The 23,599-nt window shown below is 48.6% G+C and overlaps 1 protein-coding gene across 3 annotated transcripts in view; it reads right to left on the reverse strand.

Moving 5' to 3' along the window:
- Positions 1 to 23,591, reverse strand: part of LOC133374724 (semaphorin-4A-like) — an 85,793-nt gene extending 62,202 nt beyond the window's left edge. Inside the window, exons 1-3 of one of the 3 annotated variants that reach the window (XM_061605919.1) lie at positions 23,523 to 23,591; positions 16,370 to 16,527; positions 3,564 to 3,658 (exon numbers count right to left, since the gene is read on the reverse strand). The gene's annotated coding sequence lies outside the window, so the exon portion shown is untranslated. Of the gene's footprint in view, positions 1 to 2,322; positions 2,713 to 3,563; positions 3,659 to 16,369; positions 16,528 to 23,522 lie in introns of those variants that run through there. The other 2 variants (XM_061605922.1, XM_061605921.1) reach the window with 2 other exon arrangements.
- Between the last annotated feature and the right edge of the window lie 8 nt (positions 23,592 to 23,599).

The raw sequence follows: 23,599 nt of genomic DNA on the forward strand, positions 1-23,599 counted from the left end.
TTCTCTGTGCTGGTATGTTTGGCACAGCTTCAACTCTAATAGATGAGATAACACAGAACACTGTGCTGAACAACTCCGTATCTCGAAGATGTAGAAGGAACTGCAGTAGCTAAAATGCGTAGCTAAATTGCTTAGCTCGTTAGCTGGAGTTCTCAGCTCATGGTGAAAATGTACTTTTATGCAAAGTACTGAACATCGCCAAATTCACCAGAACATGATGCAGGAAGTACAGTGTCTACGTAATAACCTGTGCAAATGCCTGTGTAATACTGTAATGCCTATGTCATTCTGATGTGTTAACTCCTGATTGGTAGATGCTAAAGTCTTTGACCTAAAATGTATAAAAACCCCAGGTAACCAGTGCCATGCTGCAGTTTTCCACTCACTAAGAGGGTGACTGACCAAGCATATGCTGGTCATCCAAATAAAGGTCTACTTTTTTGATGCAAGCCTGTGTTCTTCGATTTTACTCAAGGACCCCCAGTCCAACAAACCACAAAATTCCCCATCAGTGGTGGGCTCTCCAACCCTGGAGGCATTCAAGAAGCATCCCTGACAGGCACATCTCAGAGATGCTTTATGTTGGATTCCTTTATTGAGCAGGGGGTTGGACTACATAGCCTTACAGGCCCCTTCCATGATTCTATGATAAAGCTGGCTGATATACTCAGTCAGGCCGCTGGGCCCCCTACTCAGTATTGTCCAGCAGTGCTCCAGGGCTTTAGACAGCAAACATTCCCAGCCCTACCTGAAGATACCATTAGGGGTTGAACCTGGGATGTTTTGCATGCAGAACCTGGGAAGTTTTGCATGCTCTGCCACTGAACTACAGCCCTCGGACACAGGAACAGAGGAGTCAGACCCCTGATGCATCTAACTCAGTACTGTCTAAACAGATTGGCAGCAGCTCTCCAGGACTTCAGGCAGGAAACATTCCCAGCCATACTTGAGCTGCTTGTGATTGGGCCCTGGGTACAGAGTTCCAAGTTTTCTTCCCGACTTTACACATCACCATGTTTCCTGCCAATGCACACAACAGCAAAAAGAAAATCCTCTTTTTTCCTTCATAACACAGCTCCAAAAGCTGCTATTATCACATTAGCAAAAGGCTCAGACACTGCCCCTCCTGGTGGGCAACTGGGATGTGAAAGACCACCACTGAGCCCTCTCAACTAGCCCTGCAGGACATCACAACCTGACAGCACCCCCAAGTCTTTCTTTGGATTTCGTTACTTTTTTGTGGGAGTCCTTTTTGCAGTTGGGGGCAATGGAGGAACTTCATCTCAGGCTTCGGCCCAATGGAGACAGCCCTGGATTCCTGGGAGAAGACCAGGCTATAGAGCAGCCTTCACCAACTTGGTGCCTCCAGATGTTTTGGACTACAATTCCCATCATCCCTGACCACTGAGGCTGATGGAAGTTGCAGTCCAAAACATCTGGAGGGCCTCAGGCTGAGGAAGGCTGCCATAGTGTGTGTTAAAAGAGCTGGCGTTTGCTAGGCCTGGGGAAAGGGCTGCCCCCCCAACTCTGCTTTCTATTTTCACTCAGCAAGGACGACTTAGTGTTGCCAGGTATTGGAGTCCTCAGATTTCACACCATGCACCTTGCAGGTAAAAGGGGCTCACTTGTTGTTGTAGTTATGTGCCTCCAAGTTGACTGAGACTTATGGCAACCCAATGAATCAGCGACCTCCAAGAGCATCTGTCATGAACTACCCTGTTCAGATCTAGTAAGTTCAGGTCTGTGGCTTCCTTGATGGAATCAATCCATCTCTTGTTTGGCCTTCCTCTTTTTCTACTCCCTTCTGTTTTTCCCAGCATTATTGTCATGTCTTCTCATTATGCGTCCAAAGTATGATAACCTGTTTCATCATTTTAGCTTCTAGTGATAGTTCTGGTTTAATTTGTTTTAACACCCAATTGTTTGTCTTTTTCGCAGTCCGTGGTATCCACAAAGCCATTGTAAGAACATCCCCCCCCTCCAAATCCCAGAACTGGCTTTGGAAAGGGAGAGAAGCCCCACGCACCCCGTCACTCTTTCCTTTCCTGACCGAAAGCCCCCCAAAACGTAGCCCCTGCAACCCAGCAACGTAGGCAGTGGTGCACGTAGTTAACTTTAGACTCTGGGTTTAATAGCAGTTATTGGGGAACCTTCATTAGATAGTAATATGCCTTAGAACGTGGCAAGCCAACCCTGCTGCACGTGGGGGCCCTCCTGCTTATTCTGCCAAAGGGGCCCTTGGACTCTTGCCCTGACAGTGCCACTGAACACAGACGTCAACCCCACATGTCTTACAAAGGGTGGAGGAGAGGGCATCATTACCTTTCCAGGAGGGGGCGGAGGCCAGCGTGCATTCGTGAGCATTCTCCTGCGAGGCAGCAAGTGAATCTGCCCTTGCTACGCTCTCCTCTCTCTCTTCAGCCTTTAGCAAGGGGGGCCTTGGGGTGGCTGGCTGCAGCGATGATGGCCCCTAGGCCACGCCAGGCGCCCAGCAACCTCTTGGGCAGAGACAGACGGATCACAGTTTGCCTCAGCCATGTTCTGCTCAGGCAGCTCTCCTGGCTGAAGGCCCAGCTTCCTGGCTTGAAGGGACTCACGCTTCTTTCCTTGCAAACAGCCCTCCGCCTCAAACGCTGCCTCTTTGCTGCAACCCAAGCTCCTGCTGGAAGCCGCCCAGAGGGTTCTCCCCAGAGACAGAGGGCTGCTGCTGTCGCCCACTGTGAGTCAGGAAACCAGAAAGTCCACCCCATCCTCTCTCACTTTTTCTTTCTCGCTCTCTCCTTGGTGGAGCAACACACAACAGCAAGTCTCAACACATCCAGGGGCCTTTTCGATCTGCAGCACAAGGTAGTGCCTGCCTCATGCAAACAACTCCACACCTGTCACTCGAAGAGAGGGATACTGAGCTGTGCCTAGTCTCAAGAGGTCCCCTTTGCGGCCTGCTGAGGTGCGCGGGGGGGGGGGTTCAAGTGGGTGCGTGGGTGGCAGCGGGCAGGCTGTGAACTAGGACTCCTGGGTCAGTCAAATTCGCAGCTCTTGGAGGATTTCCAGAGGCTGTCCCGTAAGTGTGGAACTCCCTTTCCCTAGAGGTCCTTCAGAAATGAACTCCATTCAGAGCTCTTGTCAAATTTTCCTGTTTCTCCTGGCATTCAGGCAGCCAACTTTTCCTCCTCTCCTTTGTTCACTCTGCTCTTGTGCCTGGCCTCCGCAGAAATTCAATAGGGGAAGCTTTCCCTGGCATGGGAAGAGAATGCAATAATAGGAAAAGCTGCACCTGTTCAATTTCTGCGAGCGCATCAGGCTGCTGCAAAAGGCGCAGGAGCAAGGGCAAGAACAAAAGTTGGCAACCGTACGTAACTAAGAGGTGAACAACGGGGGGGGGGGTGCTTTCTATAAAAAGAAGACAGTCACTTTAACCAACCAACCACACATGTCCTCTTCACTTGATAGCCTCGCCGGGGGAGGGGCAGTTGACTGTGCTTTAACCATTTTTGTCTCAAAACGAGAAAACAAAGGCATCACAAAGAAGGATCCCTTCTGTCCACCCCACCACCATTAATTACCTCATACACCCAGTTCATTTGGCAGCAACGTCTCCAGGCAGAGTTAGAGGGATGGCACACAGGAAGAGCACCAGGTCAGTCGCCAAGAATCCTGTCTGCAAAACAGAAGCAGCCGTCATTCTTGAAGCTCTTTGCCTCTCCCCCACATTAAAAAACAAAGATTCCATAAAAAGGCTGTTATATATCAAGGCGAGGGGAGGAGAAATAAGTTAAAAAAAAACCTGTTCAGACCCCCACCCCACAAACAGACGCAACACCCACGCCCACTCCCAAAAGATAACATGGGGTTGTAGTCAACCAAGTTCTATTCAGAGAACACCTGCTGGAAATAATGTATAGTTAGTCATCTTCATTCGTTTCAATGGGTCTGGTCTCTGAGTAGGCCTAACACTGGATATATAACCCAGAGAGAAAGAGAAAGCAGGCAACCACTCCCCCCACCCTAAGAACAATGCCCCCCCAAAGGCAAAACCCCCCTACACAAAGCAAAAGAAAAAAGCCCTCAAAACCCTCCCCTGTTGGGACGAGCAGAGGACCTTGGTGGGCACCAAGGGGCAATACCTGAGAGTGCCATGGTGCCCACAGGGATCCCAGATAGAAATTCTGTGCAATCCTAACAGCAGCCAATTTATGGCAACAGGAACTGATGCAGATGAGCGCCTCCATCAGAGGCCTCTCCAACTCTTGTCTACGAACCGCCAAATTTGCAAGCCTCTCAGATGCCACCCACAGGCCTCTGGGTGGGTTTAGTAGAGTGGATGTATTATCAGACCCCTGGACAATACTGTTTACATATTTTGAGGATTCATAATCTCCTTGTCAACCGAAACGAGTTCTCAAAGCAGAGGACGACGTAACACCACCGCCCCCAAGAAAGAAAAATAAATCAGCACTGAGTGAATAAAACAGATAATAACACAAAGCACGTAAATTGAAATGTGTGGATGAAAAAAACTGTACTCCTGCAGAAGGAGGAATCGTCGCCATCGCCATCCACCAGCACGTGGCTCCTGAAGGGGCCAGAAGCATTCCCAGAGTGGACTGAGAACCTGCTGCTTTGGAAATAAATGGACTTCTCCGGTGCAAAGCCTCCTGGGCAGCCATGAAATGTTTTCTCCCTGTGACCCCCGCCCTCCCCAGCCTTTTTCTCCTGGCCTCTCTTGGCCCACTGCTTCCTCCTTCTCCCGGACCCCCTTCTCCCCCTTTTGGTTTGCCTTCCCCGGGCTCGATGGCTCTTGCCCCCTCAGGCCACGAGACGTTCCCCTCCACCACCTACCCTTCCCTCTGCCTCCAGTTTCTTTCCCCTCTGGCAGCAATCCTTACTCTGACCTCTGGTCACCAAGCCCCAGTCCTTTGGCGCTCAGCTCGTCTATGACATCAACACTCCCCATCAGCCAATGGCAGCAGCAGAGGGGAGGCACTTGAGAAGTGGTGCCAAATGTTTTTAAAAGCTGCCACTCACCCAGTCCAGATGGATCCCTCCCCACCACCACCACGAGATCACAGAATCATAGAATAGTAGAGCTGGAGTAGAGTTGGAAGGGGCCTATAAGGCCATCCAGTCCAACCCCCTGCGCAATGCAGGAATCCAAATCAAAGCATTCCCGACAGATGGCTCTCCAGCTGCCTCTTGAAGGCCTCCAGTGTCGGAGAGCCCACTACCTCTCTAGGTCATTGGTTCCATTGCTGTATGGCTCTAACAGTTAGGACATTTTCCCTGACTTTCAGTCAAAATCTGGCTTCAGGTTTTGAATCTGCTCAAACGTCTAAAAAAGTAACGTAGACTTGCTTTTCCAACACATACACATTCCTCCAACGGCAATTAAAAAAAAACAGGTTGGTCAACCTCATGTTGCAAAGATTGGGCCATGTTAACGAAAATGAAACATCCCCAAAGAGTTCGAGGAGACACTCATCAATTAGAAGGACCAAAATAACCGCTGAAAATGAAGGTTTGGAAAGAGAACAAAGCCTGCATGAATTCAGCGGACCCCTTTTCCAAGGGCCAAACTAGACAAAGGAGGCAGGCCCAGCGCGTAAAGGAACTGCCTTTAAAGGAACTGCCTGAGCCACAGAGGTGAGGGGTCTAGCAAGGAGGCCTCGCGTCTGCAGCTACAGCACTGCTGGAAAAATCAGAAGCTGCCAGACCAATCTAGCTCAGTGTTGTCTGCAATGGCTGGCAGTCGCTCGGGAGGGGTTCAGGCAGGGGACATTCCCAGCCCTACCCAGAGATGCCGGGGCAGGGATTGCACCTCAGGCCTTCTGCATGCAAAGCAGATGCCCTGCCACTGATCTATGACCCTTCCCCTCAAGGTACAGCAAGGTTCTGGCCCACATGGTTCTGAATAAAGGGCAGATTAAAATAAGACGCTCTTATAGTGCATCAGACCACTGCTTCATCTAGCTCAGTATTGCCTACGTACTGACTGGCATTGACAACCGCCCTCCAGGGTTTTAGACGGGGCCATTCCCAGCCCTGCCTGGAGAGACCAGGCAAAGGAAGTGCTCCATCACAGAGTTATGCTTAATACCATCCACCTGCTGCATTCCACCTGTCCCAGTTGCCTAAAGATAGTCCTTGTTTTCTGGTACTTGTCCCTGGCACTGTGCCTACCCAGCCTTTTGGAGAGAGATGATTCCACTGACTTCAATGGGACTCACTCCAGAGTAAGTGCGCATATGTTTGCAGCCACAGTTCCATATCCAGATGAAAGAGAGGAGTGACAGACAACATGTGCCGTTGACTAAGGGGTTTGCCTTGCACACACTTGCTCCTGAGTGAACATGCCCAGGATCAGGCTGCAAGCATTTGTTTTAACTGGAACCTCCTCAATTTGCACTTCCCAAAAATGCAGTTCCATAAACCCAGCTATCCTTTTCACACTTCCTCAATGCATACATTCATGAAACTGTTTTGTGAAATTAAATTCAAGTTAGAAAGAGCATGAACTCCTAACTTTGCTGGTTCCTTTTGCGCTGGGCGGACAGGACATGCTCCTGTCCGATCACAGCAACATTAAAATACTAGATTTCTCAATAGCTTTCTGTAATAATCACTTCTCTGCCAGGGAAGTGGGGTGAGGGTGGGGGAATAACAGCTTCATAATGAACCTGGAAGTTCCTTCAAAATGTACCAGGCAGTAGAGTTGCCAGGTTCCTGGCCTGAGACTGATCCTGTATCTTTAGGAGAAGAGAAAGTCAGCCAAGTGCAGGTGTTCTTGCAACACTGTAATGAGAAAAACCACAAGGTGGAATTCTCCCTTCCCCCTGCACAACTTGTAAAGATACAGAAGACCTCTTGGAGGCCGGGCCTGGCAATGAAGAGGTCTTCTGTATCTTTAAAAGTTCATTTTGATGCAGTTTGGGAGTCTTGCCTGGTATGCGTGGGGCTCTGCTATTCCTCTATAGCTCTCCTCAGTCACACCTCTGACTTCCCACATTGGCTAAAAACACTCAAAGGAGGGAGCAGGCTCATTCCTCAGAAAGCACTTGCTTCAAATGATGCCTGCAAAATTTGATTTGTAACTTTTGTTCTACAAGGGACAGAAACGCCCTTTAGAAAAAATTAAGCTCAGGGTCTGCGGCCCTCCCCCTCACTGGCACTGGAGCCCCCCCCCCCAGCATCCATGTTTAATCAACAGATCCGACCCAATCATGGAGAAAGAGCGGACGGAGGGGCCATTTTAAAAGCAAAAGGGCATGAAGGTGAGGAGTGCTGAGCCCTCTCCCCATCTGTGGCTTACTTCCCCCCAATCTCTCCAAGCACCTTCTGCTGGGGCACCAATAACCAAAGTGAGCCCAGCTGAGATAAAACCTCATGGTGTGGAGGGGGCCACAAGAGATGAGCTCCCCTCACCCACAGCCTGCTGTTTGCATTTAAAAGTAGCTCCCCCAACTTTTCCCCACATGACCAGGGCAGTTCAATATTGAAACACAGAGCTCTGGAGGATAAGGCTGTCAATGGCTACTTGCCATGACGCTATGCTTTAGTGCAACTGTCTGAGGAGGTACGACTCCCAATACTCTCAACTCAGGTCTCGCTTCAGAGTTTCCCATTGGGACATTTGGTCAGCTACTATGCGAGCCGGATGCTGGACTAGATTGGCCTTTGGTCTCTCGGTAGGGAGAAATGAGGGAGAAATTTGACTCAGTTCACAATGAAGTGTGAACCTACCTAATTCACACTTTCAAAAAAAAGAATTCATGAACCAAAACACAGCCCTCCTTCAAAATTCACTTACCCAAATTTTGCAACACAGTTCTCCAGCCAAAAATGCAATAAAATAAAAATAAAAGTGCAAAAATGGATATATTAGGGGAAAAGTGCATAACAATGGATACTTTTGTGAAAATAATATACAAAAAATCCATTATCGTATGGGAAACTGGTTTGCAAAAAATGTGTATATTAGGCAAAATTGCATAGAAAAATGTGTGTACTAGGATAAAATCGCACTAAAAGTCTGATGAATGAGGACTGTGTTTTTTGTAATCAGAAAACGATGTGGAAATATGGAGGACTGAACTTACGACTGGAAAAATGACAAACTGACAAGCATGTTCCTTCTTTCCATCTATGAAATGTTGGAGGCTTCACAAACGGAGTGATCTGGAGTGGCTCTGCGATGCAAAGCAATTGCTGCAAACCTTAATTCAAATTGTCAGACAGGACAACCTAGGAGACAGGAGACAAAAGGCCAGCCTCGTTGGCAGGATCAGCCCCCTGCCTGTTCCACCCTCTTTCGGAGCCTCGCCTGAAATGCCGAGGGCCTCGACTACACCCTGAGGTGGCTGGGCATATATCTCACCTGGCAGGTTAGGACAGCAACTGTCTAATGTGGGGGTGAGGGGGGAGCCTTTCAGTTAATCCAGCCTGAGTAGTTTCAGCAGCGGATCCATCAACAAGGACAAATTTCAACTGGACCAAAGAACAACACAGGCCTGCATGAAGGATGGGAAAGAAACAAAGGGAAGGCGGCGGCAACACCGTGAAGGCAACACCCATCAGGCAGACAGCCAGATCATTGGCATCCCTGCCGGATCAGTACAAGTGCACCACTGGCACCTATTCAGGGACCAATCCTTACATAGGTCAACAAACACGCCTTTGGAAATGAAAAGGACCTCCTCAGGCTCAGACCCAGAGATCCAAGGGATGCGGTCTGAGGGCTTGTGGACGGGGCCTGACAGAGCAGGGGCGGAACCTCAGGGGGCTTTGTTTTGCCTCCACCCTCACTGTTTTTGAAATATATTATGCCTATATCCAATCATAGTATGTTCCCAGGACAGACGTGCTGGGGAACGGGGGTGATTTTGGGCTTCAGAACGTGGGGGGAAGTTTGGGGATGGGGTCAGTGGGTCACTGCTTCCGCACCACACCTTGCTTCCAGCTCTGAACCCCAAGATTTAATTCCTCTTCCCTGGACACCATGAGGAGGAGGAGGTTAAAAACTCAAGAGACTTCAACTCAAAATTTGAGACTAGAGCGCCACGCTTTTGAACGGCAAAGGACACTATTGAGCCTACACACCTGTGCTAGCAGTAGATGGGAAAAGGGGAAAGTAAGAGAACCAAAACTGACGGATCCTATTTTAAATTCAGTCCCCTACATTTCTGCATTTTTTTTAAAAAAAATCCTCATCAGTGTTTTAGTGTGAATTTCTCCTAGTAAACACACTGTTGTATGCATTTTTGCCTGCTGCTATACACATTTTCCCACAGCAGTTTCCCTAACATAATCCATTTTTGTGTACATTGTTTTTGCCAATGTATGCCTTTCTGTGCACATTTTACCCTACTACAGACATTTTCGTACAATTCACAGACTGGAGAACTGCACTGCCAAATTGGTAAAAGTCCGATTTGGGAAGGAGGGCTGTGTTTCAGTTTGTGAATTGCTTCACAAAGTGCGAATTTGGTACGTTTGCCTTGAAATGCGAGCTGAGCCAAATTTCTCTCGCGTTCCTCCCCCTCCGCTGCTGTGTGGGGGCTTCCTAGAGGCAGGTGCCTGGTCACTGTGGGAAGTGAAATGCACTTTTAGATGGGACCAAGATCTAACACTTGTGGAGGTTTTCTTTGTAAGGTAACTGATACTTGAGCTTCCTCCCCGCAAAAAAAGAAGTTGAGAAGAGTTCTTATGCATTTTCTGCTACCAAATATAATCTTAAAGAGATGGTGGCTTGTCACTCACAACAGTGTCTTTCAGCCTAACTTACCTTACAGGGTGGGATTCTGTTAGATGCTAAGTAATTGTGCTACTGCACTGTTTATGTGTCCACAATATCTTTGCAGGGGAGGAGGATGGGAGGAAAACTAGAACAAATTGGACCTGCCTCTGGTGACCCCCTTGGCTGCCCCACCTGGTCCTGTGGTGACCACTACCACTGCCACTTTGATCTATTCCAGCAGCAGGTCTCTTGTGTTTAGATCAACACACATGAGTAAAAGGCAATTTCTCTATACATACTAAGCTAGTAATAGTCCAACAAGAATCTCCCCAGCTGTGAAAGGAAAGGTTTGCCCATGTGCATAAACTAAGAGGCATGGGCACTGGAGGCCAGATGCATCTCTCTGTTCATCCAGAGATTTTAATTTCTATAGATTAGGAAAGGGCAAGGAATTTGATTCAGTTCACACTTCAGATCTATCAAATTTGCACTTTCTGAAATGACATGAGAACTGAAACACAGCCCTCCTTCAAAATCTGCGCTTATCCAAATTTTGTAAATGCAGTTGTCCAACCAAACAATGCTTTCAAAAATCCACGTTAGGGGAAAGTGTACATAAAAACGAATACATGAGTGAAAAATAACACACACAAATGCATTATAGTAGGAGAAATTGCTTGCAACAATGTGTACATTCGTCAAAACTGCCTACAAAAATGTCTTTATTAGGTGAAATTTGCCCTAATGCTGGGGAATTTTAATGAGGATTTTTTAAATAAAAAAATTGCAAATTGCTGCAGAAATGCAGAGAACTGAATTTAAGATTGGAAAAATAAGAAACTGAGAGAACCACAGAATCACAGAAGAGTTGGAAGGGGCCTACAAGGCCATCAAGTCCAACCCCTTGCTGAATGCAGGAATCCAAATTTCTCCACAGGCAATGAATAGCTGAGTCAGCCCAAGCTCCCATGCCCACTAAAGGCTTCCAACCTTCAAAACTGTGGTGCATTGGATTCTCCTCAGAGCATGTGCAAAGTGCAAGCCATATTTTCCTTAGAAACAGGACGTAAGGGCAAAGTGCCTCTGATCATGTGCAGAACATTTCTCCTTTATAATGGGAACCAGCTTTCTGGAATCTCTTTTCAGACTTTTTCAGCACAGCTACAGGATTCATTGTGATCTATGGAGTGAAAGGATCATAGAATCGTAGAATAGTAGAGTTGGATGGGGCCTATAAGGCCATCAAGTCCAACCCCCTGCTCAATGCAGGAAACCAAATCAAAGCATTCCCGACAGATGGCTGTCCAGCTGCCTCTTGAAGGCCTCCAGTGTCGGAGAGCCCACTACCTCTCTAGATAATTGGTTCAAAATGAATAGATCTTTCCATTCCTTCTGCAGACCTGGGGAGCTGGGTGCAGCTTAACAAAAGCAATGCCCACTAGCAAAAATGTCTGAAAGTCTCCCCAGAATTCCCCTCACTGGCAGAACAGGGATAGATGTAGCACAGGCAAAGAAGGCTGCAAGGCTCAGGAGGATGTGGCCAGCAGTTTTAGGGTTTTAACTTCCTTCTCCTCAATGTCTCAAGGAAAAGAAGGAGGAGTAAAATATCAAAGTGAATCAAGAGAATCAATAGGGTTGGGAGAAAGAACAGGCAACTCTCTGCTTGGATGGAGAGTTTTTCCTCTCTTCCCAGGCCACGCCCATCTCCCTTAGGCTCCTCCCTTACGAGGGCAGTGCTGCTCATGGTCATTGAGATCCATCCCCAGCTCCCAGGCTCCGCCTCTGGAATCTCAAAGACTGAGCCTCAACAGACTTGGTGCCCTGGAGCCTGGGGAGGGGAATTTGGGACTAGAGTGCGTGTCCTTTTCTCTGGTCAATGTGGACTTGCTGGGGAAAGTTGTCATAGCACAGCGCAGAGCACCTGCTTTGCATGCAGAAGGTCTCAAGCCGAGTATCTCCAGCTGAAAGGATCTCGCGGGGCTGACCAAGAGCCGCCTCTTCCCGAGTCCCTGCAGAGCTGCTCCCAGTCAGGGGAGAATGGAGGGACTGATGGGTCACCCTGCTCGTTTTATCAGGACTGAATACAATCTGCAGCCACCCCCTGCCCCATCAGTCACTACTCACCTCGCAGTTTTGGCTCCGATGGAAATCTCCTGCCGCTGATCAGCCACTCATTATTTTGACATGAGACTCTGTTATACCATTCACTATCACTTTTTGTAAAGCGTCCCTCCCTCAGCAAACACTCAGAAATTTCTCAACGCTCTAACGGGGAGACCCACTCTTGTGGAGTGTTTTGCACCCAACCTGATTCGCAAAATCAATACAATAAGGAGAAGAAAGGTGAGCAGGCGAGTTCCACAGATGGGAAAGAAAGCAGACATTGCAACTCTCAACTCTGCTTCCTGGGCTTATTTTTTACACTTGACGGAGAGAGGCACCCACCCTCTTTCTCTCTCTGGCCTCAGTCTCATGGGGTTCTCGGCCTCTGTTCCCACAGAAAACAATTTTGTGTGTCAGGGAGAAGGGAAAGCTTGAATCCATTTGCCTGGCAGGCTTGATTTCTGCATGCAGAGCCTTTTTATATAAGGAGTATTAAATCACGAACTGATCCAGACCAGAGGCAGTTTTTTCCTGTTTTTGGGAAACAGCTTGCTTTTGCTTTTTTGTCTATCCTTTATTTGTTTTGGGAGGGAGAATGTAAGTGTTTTGCTTGTTTGGGGGGCGGGAGGAAGTTCCGAACATCACCGTTTTTTCTTCTCTGAAATTGGTGTTTTGTGGTGCCCACAATAGGTTTTGAATTGTATTCCCTGGCCCAAAAAGACTGGGAACCCCTGGCATGCACCTTGAACAGAGATTCATTCCTCTTTCAAATTGCCTTCAACTGTCTGGTAAACAAAGAATCTTTTTGTCTACCTCCAGCATCAGCCATTGGTCATCTGAGAAAATGTAACATGTGTTAGAGATAGGACAATTTGCCACAGTCCATTCCTTTCTTGATCTCCCCAGCATTCCATGCCTCTCAAATTCTGGATTAACGAAGAGAATTTCTCCAGTTCATTCCAGAATTGGAGCTCTTGTGGTGTGCGACACATTGCCTAAACAAAAGCAAAAAAACTAAACCCTGCCCCAAAGGAATCTAGACACAGGCGGAAGTACCACCACAATCAAGGTGGCTGGGAACATAGGAAGCTGACTTATACAGAGGCAGGCCATTGGTCCATCTAGCTCAGTAGTGTCTACACTGACTGGCAGCAGCTCTTCAGGGTGTCAGACAGGGAGCCGTATCCCAGCCCTACCTGGAGATGCCACTGGGGATTGAACCTGGAACCTTCTGCATGCCAAGCAGGCTACGGCCCTTCCTGAGTTGGAGTTATTTTGGTTTTTTTTTTGCAATGCACATGTTTGGAGGGTTGAGAAAAGTCACAGAAAAACTGAAAGGCAGACTGAGCATGAAGACTGCTTTGAACACGATTTGGACATTTTTTAAAAAAACAAATGGGGTGAATGGAGGATTCCTAACGCATTGATTCTGCAATAGGGAACTCTACAATCAAAGCCAAAAGTCAGATGAGGGAAATTTCAGAAGCATCCCTACTCTGAGTCCACCTTGAAGGGAACAGCGTGGACTCCTGAACTTTCAAGGGGGCTTCCATCTCATTGCCACAATAAACAAACTGGGGGGGGGGGAAGGTTGCATTGTGCTTCTTGTCAGATGAAGGCCAAACAGCCTGAGCTTTGGCAGTAACCCAAACCTGCACCAGCAATCATCTTTCCTCTGAGGAGGCCTCATCAAGGATGTGAATCGCTGAGCACATTGTCTGGACAGGGGAATGCTACAAGGGGAGGGAGGGAGCGGAGAATGTCCCAGAAGCGAGACAGAAAGTTCCTTGTAGCAACGTAGGAAAACTAGGTTAGCCCCAGCCGGATTTCACAGTCGGCCATGCGCCATTGGCCGAGAAAGGGGGCTGTGCAGCATTTTGAACCGTTTGCCATTGTTCTGGGCTGGGTCACTGCCACAGGAAAGGACTTCAATAGGACAATCCCATCTTCACAGGGCTAAGCACGAGTGTTCAGCTCAGAGTTTTCCATTTTGTGTATGTTTAGCCTTTTGGGGGCATTCCTGCAAGTTCCAATTCAAAAGATAACAGCTTCACAGCAGCCACAAACATCAGAGCACCGGGTCCAAATCCCAGCTCTTGCCAACTTAAAAAAGAAAACAGCATCAAAAACAGGGTCCCTTTTCTATAGCCAGAGAGCCAGTGTGGTGTAGCGGTTAAGGTGTTGGACTACGGTTCGAATCCCCACATAGCCATGAAGCTCCCTGGGTGACCTTGGGCCAGTCACTGCCTCTCAGCCTCATGAAAACCCTCTTCATAGGGTCGCCATAAGTCGGAATCGACTTGAAGGCAGTACATTTACATTTTTTTCTATAGCTTGAAGGAGGGCCTGACAGACAGCCCCAGAGGGGCACATTGAGGTTCCCCATCCCAGATTTACAATAGCAGATCGGCACAGAGCCACACTTTGAACTACTTGGTTTCTTTGGCAAACAGTAACTTGAAGGGTTACGGTAACAGCATTCTGCCCGTGTGCCTTGCAAATGGGATTTTCCCACGTCCTTCCTTGTCACGCCAACAAACAACTGAGCCTGTGCAAAGGTGGCTGCTTAGACATACCAACCATGCAGGCACAGAAAAGACACATCTGTTCAGAACCAATCTCTGCTTGAATTACAAAAATACGAACACTCATTATATGGAAGTCAAGACGTGTGATGCATTTGAGAATTACAAACCTACCAGATTCAACTTAACAAACTAACTTCAAGTTTTAGTTGCACCACCAGTAAAGAGCGAGCAGAGGAGCCTCTAGGCAAAAGTCTGCTCACTGTCGATTTTACTTGAATTGCCAATGCACATAATAGCCTGTGAACCAGTCTCACCCTGATCAGAAGCCTCTGGGTGATTGTAGCAGCTAGCACTTCTCACTGCTCTGCCCACCTTTTCCAGCCCTCCCAGCTCTAAAACTATCATTGCTCACCCACTGCAACAAGGTGTGGCTTCTCCTGCCAGAGGCTGGATGAAATGGGGGGTTCTCTGCAGGTGTGTATAACTACTGATTCTGACAGCCGGTAGTACAGTCATCCAGAGGCTTCTAAAGTCTGGTTCACAGACTGTTGCATGAATCAGCCCAAAGCCTCAATGTGCTGAGGCCTCTGGGGGAGCATAAAATTAGAGGAGAGTCCATCCAGTGGGGATATTGTGCACAGCAAGAGCATACCCCCTCCATTCTTCCCTTCATAGACAACAGGACAGTCAGATTCTCTCTTGTTCAACAGCCCAATCCTGGGGCCAGATTCTGCTGGTTGATCATGTGTGAGTGTGTGCACACGTGCACACGCACACACTTCATCTCAGGAGTCCCTGGTTTGAATTTTGTCCCCAGTGATATCCTCATCATCACCACCCACCCTGCACCCTGAGGTCCTATGGCAGATTACAACAGTTTAAAATACATCCTTTAAAACAACTTAACTAACTAACCAACTACGATGCTCGGCAAATATAAATATAATTAATGAATAACTCAATAAGTAAGTAAATCAATTTCATTTTAATACATCACTCTTGGCTCATCCCCAGATATATTGCCTCATTTTGCCAACCTATTGGGGCATTCTGGCACATCTGACCCACACAATACAGATGAGTAGGGAGGGTCATCCTGGCATCCCCCTCCCTTGGCTCATCAGTCCGCCCAGCGTGGGATGGGTACCTCAGACCGTGTGGTCCAGACATCTAGATTCTTCCCGCAGAGGCAGAGAAGCTCCAGGGAAGGAGCCGAGATTCACCCCTCTCTTCAATTGTCCATATCCCCCCAGCTGCAGGAATCCCACCCTTTATCAAATTAAACTGCTCCTGGCATCCTCCATTTCCCGCCCTCCCAATTCCAGCTCTGTCTACCCAAGTGTGAAACTGAAAGCCAGCTCCCTTGGGAATCCATGCCAAATATCAGAAAGGAAGATCGTTTCAGGGGAAATCTCCCAACGCTTAATTTCGTGCAACAATCCCAACTTAACGTACCGTGTGGGGAAAGTCCCCAATATGCGGAGCACGTGCATTTAAATTCCTCGTCATCAGATCTTTGTAAATGAACCAGAGTGTGGAATTGCTTCATTAATTTACGGAGCTCCATCTCTTCACTCTGGGTACATGCCCTGGCGAGGAAGCCCTTCGCTACAAGAACAAAATGGAAAAGAGCGACGCTCTGATGCTCTCTGTCTTCTTCTGATCCTTTCAACAAGAAACCTCCCATCAAACCAGAGACACACATTATCATTCACCCACCTTTCATTATTCCATAAGAGATTCCAGCTTTCGGAAGGAGAAATGTTACCTGGTGGCTCAGCATAACCTAGGTCTCAGTTGTCTTGGCTTGATCACACTGAAGGCATGATGCCAGACCCACCCCAGATCAGGTCCAGGCATTGGAGCTGCCCGGCGGGTGCTATGAAACCAACCTGCTTTTCCCAGCCGCGCAGAGGAAAACCCTCTCGGTCAAAGCACATCCTGTGTCAGAACAGCCAGCTAGCTCTGCTCGGCGAACATCCCTGGCGTTGCCATAGCAACGGCTTACCTCCAGCAGCAGTCCAGGGGCTCCTGCTCTTGAGATCTGTCTGGCATCAGCCGTGCAGAAAAGACCAGTGAGCGATTCCCACGTCCACTTCCAGATGAGGGGGGCGGACAAAAGGACAGAGGGGCTCACTTGTCCCCGACAGAGAGCTCATCCTGGGACTGCTGAGGAAAGAGAGACGGAAATATGAATTCATCACCCTCTCTCAAACAAAATCTGCCACCCGCCAGATGTTTGGGCATAGCAGCCAACGAGGCATTTCAGCAGCTCATCAAGGCAGCTCCAGTCCCCAACACACGTCGCCCACCCAGAACAAGGCGAAGGATCTGATCCAACAGTTTCCTTTGGGCGACTTCCACCGTAAGAGTAGAGTCAATCATGCTTTCCTCAAGTCACAAGAATGGACGACGTCAGCAGCAGCCCAGATTCCCAAACCACCTGCGGATTCTTTGCAAAAGGGACAGCAGGTGTTGGTTTTTATTGAGGGGAAGGGAGAGGAAGAAGCTTCTGTGCACAGGATATTTACTTTAATTGTACATATGCATTTCACTGCTAGGAATTTTTACCCTACCCTGCCTTTGTGGTGACTTATAAATCAATAAAATCAAGCATGCATAGGGCTCCCGTGGGAGGAAGGGTGGGAGATAAATTTAATAAGAAGGAAGGAAGGAAGGAAGGAAGGAAGGAAGGAAGGAAGGAAGGAAGGAAGGAAGGAAGGAAGGAAGGAAGGAAGGAAGGAAGGAAGGAAGGAAGGAAGGAAGGAAGGAAGATCTATCTGAAATGGAAACACAATTCATCCCACAAAGACCAATCACAAACTGCACAGATAACTTTTTTATTTCCCCCTTTCCCAAAATTTGAGCCGCTCTAAAGACCTAATTTTCACTAAGGCTGGGGTCCATAAGGTGGCATCTGTTGACAGCTCTGCACCCTCTGACACCAACATGGCACCTGACAAGCCCCCGCCACCAATTTTGGCTCCTCCCAATTAAAAATAAATATTGCAAAAAAAACAAGGTCATTAAAAAGAAATACAACATTTCATCCAAATTTGCAAACATGAAATATAATCTTTGTTTATTGTTGGGGGGGTTTGCTTGTTTTGGGGGGAGATGTTGCCTGCTCTTTTGTCTGTTTGATTTGTTCTGGAGTACACAGGGGTCTTTTGCCTGTTTGGGGGGGATTCTAAGCACTGCAAGTTTTTCTTGTGTAAAATGGGTATTTCAGGAACATGAGAAGTTGTCTTACACTGAGTCAAACCATTGGTCCATCTAGCTCAGTACTGTCAACAATGGCAGCACCAACCCAGGGTTTCAGGCAGGGGCCACTCCCAGCCCCACCATGGGAGTTTGCTTGGCCACAGAGTGGGTTGGGGTGACCCCTCAATGACTCTCCCCGAAAGGAGTTCATAAATGTTTCCTGAAAATAGCTATTTCCGGAGTCCAGAGCAGGGCTAGTCCAGAACTGTAGCCCAGCCATCCCCCGTGCTAGGAGTTCTCACTGGGCGGAGGCTTTCATGACTCTTTTGCTGATCTGGGTCTCCAAGCAAGGATCCCATTAGGCCTCTGTATATTTCAAAGGACAGGAAGTAGGGATGGGACCCCTGTGCCCGCTCCCTCAACAAGACACCAAGATTAAAGGGCTTTCCTCAGTCCCCTGTCAAAATGTATCCAACTCCTGAGTCCAGCTGATTAGTTCATATGACCTCATCATATGACTGGGATTATGGATTTGGTGGTAGCCTTGTTTTGCACCTGTCGGGCCCATGAGGACGCCTCCTTGCAGCTGAGACTCCTCAAGGGGGCTACTGTGAAATACAGGGCTCTGGAATTCAAAATAATGCAGTATATATTGCCTGCTGTCTACAATTCTACAACTATACGCTTTATCTTGAGAGTGAGTTAGTACAGTTTCGTATGTGTATGAGAATGAATTCCATCGCCCTTGGAAAAATAAAAACAAAAACGTCAAGCTCACTCCCGGTCAGCCTGAAGCAAAGTTGCATCGTTTTGTACAGGTCTCAAGGCCCAAAGACCTTCTGCCCGAGACCGCAGGGGGCGTCTGCAGTTGAGGCAGAGAGAGGCCAACGGTCTGACGCAGCGTGAGGCAGCTTCAGATGTGTCTAGAGTATTATTACTTGAGTATTACTTGAGAACTATCCCAGTCTGCGTCTGTGTTGGAATTGCTTTTTAATATGTTCTTATTTTTAAAAGATGTTTTTAATCTTAGATGATGTTTGAAAGCTTTTCTTAAGAAACGTTTTTAAAGATGTTTTGTTTTAATGTGTTCTAAAGTTTGTTTTTATGATGTTTTAAAGTTCTTAGTGCTCTTGTTTGCCGCCCTGGGCTCCTGCTGGGAGGAAGGGCGGGATATCAATCAATCAATCAATCAATCATTTAGGAGATTATATTCAGGCAGCCAAAGGAATACCTTCAAAATGCACGTACCTCTTCTTCTCCCCACTTCCATGTGTCCCATATTCTCTGCCACCCTCCAAGACTCTACTTGGCCCTCATTCGCTCCAGGCCATGCCCATCACTGGCCTCGATTCTTGCCCGGCTGGTTTTTGCCTGACTTTGAACTCTGATAGTCTTTTGCTCACCTAGATGTGTGAGCATGTGTAGAAAACAGCCTACTGGATAAAGGTAACATTTACATTTCTTGCTCCGCCCATTTTTGCCTCTGGCCCTGCCCACCACTGGCATGTGGCCCCCAGAAAGTTGTCCAGAAGGCAGTGCAGCCCTTGCGCTGAGAAAGGTTCCCACCCCTGCCCTAAAGCATTACTTTCTGATTTGAAATGCCATTCGTGTGACTTGCCTTTCCCCCCCAAAAAAGAAGTCTCTAAAACGTGGGTGCTGAAGCTGTGTGGCCCCCCAGATATTTCTGGAGTCCAACAACCCTTGGAGGGCCCACCTGTCCTTTCCCACACCCCTACCCTAGGACCACCTTATCCCTGCAAAGCCTGGCCAGAGGCCCCTCTCTAAATTCACAGGCATCGGACCCTGTTCCAAGTCAGACCGCTGGGCTAACGCAGGATCGTCTCAGCAATTCTGACTTGGGGCCCTGAGTTATGGGCCCTCCCCGGAGCTTGAATGGACCCTTTTAGAACCTGTTGAATGCTAGGGCTCAGATATGAAGCAGTAATAAAAAGGAGGGGGGCCCTGATCATGTGCAGAGTGCATTTCCCTCAGCCTTCAGTAACCCCCAACCTGTCCCTGCTCATCTGGTTGTTTTAAGGGGAGTGAGCAGAACTGAGGAGTTGCCAAGTGGCCACCCTAACTTTCTCTTGTGTCTTAAATTTAAACTGGCAACACAAGCAGCAGAAACCACCTAGCAAAGCATTTCACAGTATGCAGAAGGACTGACGACTCCCGCACAGATCAAGCCACTGTTAAAGATTTTGGCTGAATACAGTCGACTGGCAGCAAGCTCAGGACTGGCTGTCTAGAGGAAACTTTGTCACACAATGTGTAATTCACCTGTGGAACTCCTCGCCAAAGGTGATCACATAGAGCAGGTGTGGAGAATCTTTTTCAGGCTGAGGGCCACATTTCCTTCTGGCCGACTTTCCAAGGGCCATATGCTAGCGGTGAGTAGTACCAAAGGCAAAGTTGGGTGGAGCAACGGATGCAAAATTTACCATTGTGCAGTAGGCTACTTTCTACACGCACTCACCCCCCCTCTATCCCCCATATGGACGAACAAGAGGCATTTCTAGAGTTCCAGGACGCTTTGCAGCTGGGCAAAAACACTCAAGAAGGTACAAAGCAGGACTAGTGAAGGATATGGGCTGGGGAGAGTTTTGAGGGCCATACAGAGAGGCCCAGAGGGCCACAATAGACCCCCAGGCCTAAAGCTTCCCGCTTCTAACTTAGAGAGCTCTGATAAAGAAGACTTAAAGACCTATTAACCCTTATTAACCATCATATTGAAACCGAACCTCTATCTCCAACTACCAGTTGCTGGGGATAAACTATGGGAGTGGGGTTGCTGACTTTGTGCCCCGGCGATAGGTGTTTGTCTGGTCACTGCTGGATGAGAAATTCTCTGTGGGGCCCTTCTCCTCACCATGGCACCCCACTCACTTACTGGCCCTCTCCCTCTGCCAAATCTGCTCAAATATCCAGATGGAGGTGAAGGACACAGCTCTGTCTCCTTCCCCTTGTCCTTGCTCAGAGGGAGCAGGTGGTGGAGGATCAGGGGCAGGGGCAAGAGGCTCAGAGGGGTGCCGGTGGGCCCCGGCAAGGGTGTGGGCCCTGGTAGGTGCCCAACAAAGCCTACTTCTGGTGCCAGCCGTGAGTCTTACGGTAGTTTTCCCAAAGGAGTGTTTGGAATGTGCACATTTCTCTCCCCCAAAAAGCAATCAAAGCTTCTCTCTCTCTCTCTCACAACCCAGTCTAGGAAGAAGCTTCCTGTCCACAGCCGGAAATGAAAGGAGAGATAAGGTCTTAGGAAAGACAAAACAGTAGAACAAACATATTTTCAGGTCTGACAGGAAAATGTACATGACTGACTGGGCTGAAGTGGAAATGCTGCAGCCACTTGGGCTGCGCTGATAATCCTTCCACCACTTAAATATACCCATTTAGCATCTACATACACGGGCACACAATCACACTGCCCGCCTCTTCCCTCAGCATCTCCCTTCTGAGAGGCCTGGCACCTCCCACTCACCCACTGCCATGTATCCCCCCCCCATTTCCTTAAGAGCTTCCCCCATCAATCCATCCACATATCGGGGGAGAGGAACTGCACCTGTGGAATGTCTGCCTGTTGTGCTCCTGTTTCTAAAAAGGAAACAAATCTGCCCTCTCCTGCCTGAGACCCTGGAGGGCCGCTGTCAGCCACTGTTGGCAACCCTGAGCTAGGTGGACCAATTATCTGATTCAGTATAAAGCAGCTTCCTGTTTAAATCAGCCCTTCATTCGGAGCCATGTGGACTAGGGCCTTACTTTATTTTGAGGGGTAGGGCCGCAACTCAGCGGTCGAGCCCCTGATTCATATGCAGAAGGCCCCAGGGTCAATCCCCAATGGCACCTCCAGATTGTGCTGGGAGAGGCCCCTGCCTGAAACCCTGCAGAGCAGCTGCCAGTCAGTGTTGACAAGACTGAGCTAGATGGGACTGCTGGATGCATGCAATACAAGGCAGTTTCCTATGTTCTTATGTGTCGTTTCTGCCCCCCTTGCACCCCACCTCAGGTTTCTTGACTCTCAACAGCACACCCCATCATGCCACCTGTATGCTGTGGGGCGAGGGGGGGGGGACTGTGGAATACGTGCTGACTGCACAGCAATTCTTGCCGATGATTTATTAAGGGAAAGATGCCAAGGAGCAGGTTCGTAGCTTGGGGGTTCTCCTAGAACCATCTCTGTCACTTGAGGCTCAGGTAGCCTCGGTGGCATGGAGTGCCTTCTACCAACTTCGGTTGGTGGCCCAGCTACACCCCTATCTGGACAGGGATAACCTGGCTTTAGTCGTCCATGCTCCGGTAACCTCCAACTTAGATTACTGCAATGCACTCTATGTGGGGCTGCCTTTGAAGATGGTTCGGAAACTGCAGCTTGTGCAAAATGCAGCGGTCAGATTGGTAACAGGGACCAGGCGGTCCGAACATATAACACCGATTCTGGTCCGCTTGCACTGGCTGCCTGTATGTTTCCGAGCCTGATTCAAGGTGCTGGTTTTAACCTATAAAGCTTTACACGGCTTAGGACCACAATACCTGAAGGAACACCTCTCCCAACACAAACCCACTATGCTCAACATCCAAGGTCCTCCTCCGGGTGCCTACTCCGAGGGAAGCTGGGAGGCTGGTAACAAGGGAAAGGGCCTTCTCAGTGGTGGCCCCCAAATTATGGAATGATCTCCCTGATGAGGTGCGCCTGGCACCAACACTGTTATCTTTTTGGCTCCAGGTCAAGACTTTCCTCTTCTCCCAGGCATTTTAGCATGTGTTTTTAAATTGCTTTTTAAAAAATGTGTTTTTAAATTTGTGTATTTGTTTTTAATGTTTTTTATTGTAAACTGCCCAGAGAGCTTCGGCTATGGGGTGGTATACAAATGCAATAAATAAATAAATAAACGCTTGCAGTCACCTTAGCTTGGCACAGGAAAGGGCCGTTTTTCCCTGTGAAAAAGCGGCATCACCAGGACCAGCTACTGCGTCCCTCTGAGTGGCTGATAAAGAACAAGCCACCTTGGCCCACTTTGTCAGGAACCGGAGGAGGCCCCTTCCCACGGGGCTCTCCGTGGCTTAACATACTTTGAGCTCCTCCTCTAAGCAGCTTGAACTTCAAGCAGGACCGTACTATGAAAGGGTTCATTTGTAGTGGCAAAATCCGCACAGGTTTGCACAAACCTCACCACTCTAACAGCTTGTGACTAAAGATGGGGAGAAATGTGATTCCGTTTGTGTGAAAGGTGAATGCACCTCATTTCCACTTCCCAAAACAATACGCAAGCCAAAAGACACCCATCCTTTGAAATTTGCACGTCTCTGAATTTTAGAGTGCAGTTTGCCAACCAAGTAACGTGTACAAAAATGCATAGACCAGGGTAAAGTGTACACAAAATACATATATTACTGTAAGTAACTTATGCAATAGGGGAAAGTGGAGAACTGAACTACATTTTGGGGGGAAATGAGAAAGTTAGGGAACCCGAAACTGATAGGTTCGCCCACCCACTGCAACAAAGACTCATCCTCTAAGCGGACCTATTTGACTTTTTCATGCTATAATACTACAATGTGTACAACGTCACCGCGGCTTGCCTAAGTATTTCAACTGAGCTTATTTACAAGGAGCTGAAGAAAGCCTTGACTAGACATGAGCTGCTAGGTGGTCTCGGGTCTTGCAAGGAGTTGGTGCCTGCATAAATCTGAGGGTGCCTTACCAGAGCTGCATCCTGCACCAGCCTGCGCATGAGGCTCCAGCAGCTGCGCCCTTCGGCCTCCCAGGCACAGTCCTGCTGCTGCAGGAACGAGAGGCGGCGCGGGCCCGAGGGCATCCCGCCTGCCTCAGCAAAAGACGCTTCTGAACGGAACCACCTGGGCTCAAAGCCCGCGGCACCCTCTGCCACGGGCTTCACCCATACTTGTTGCCGCCTCAGGGAAGTGCTTCCCCCCACAAACGAGAGCGAAGAAGGGCAACCCACAGCAAACGAGGGTCGGGCCGGCAACGTGCCCGCGAGCCGGCCCGCGGCCCTCCTGCCCTCCGCGCAAGCAGGCGCGC

This window comes from Rhineura floridana, chromosome 22 (assembly GCF_030035675.1).
Source record: "Rhineura floridana isolate rRhiFlo1 chromosome 22, rRhiFlo1.hap2, whole genome shotgun sequence".
Taxonomy (NCBI): Eukaryota; Metazoa; Chordata; class Lepidosauria; order Squamata; family Rhineuridae; genus Rhineura; species Rhineura floridana.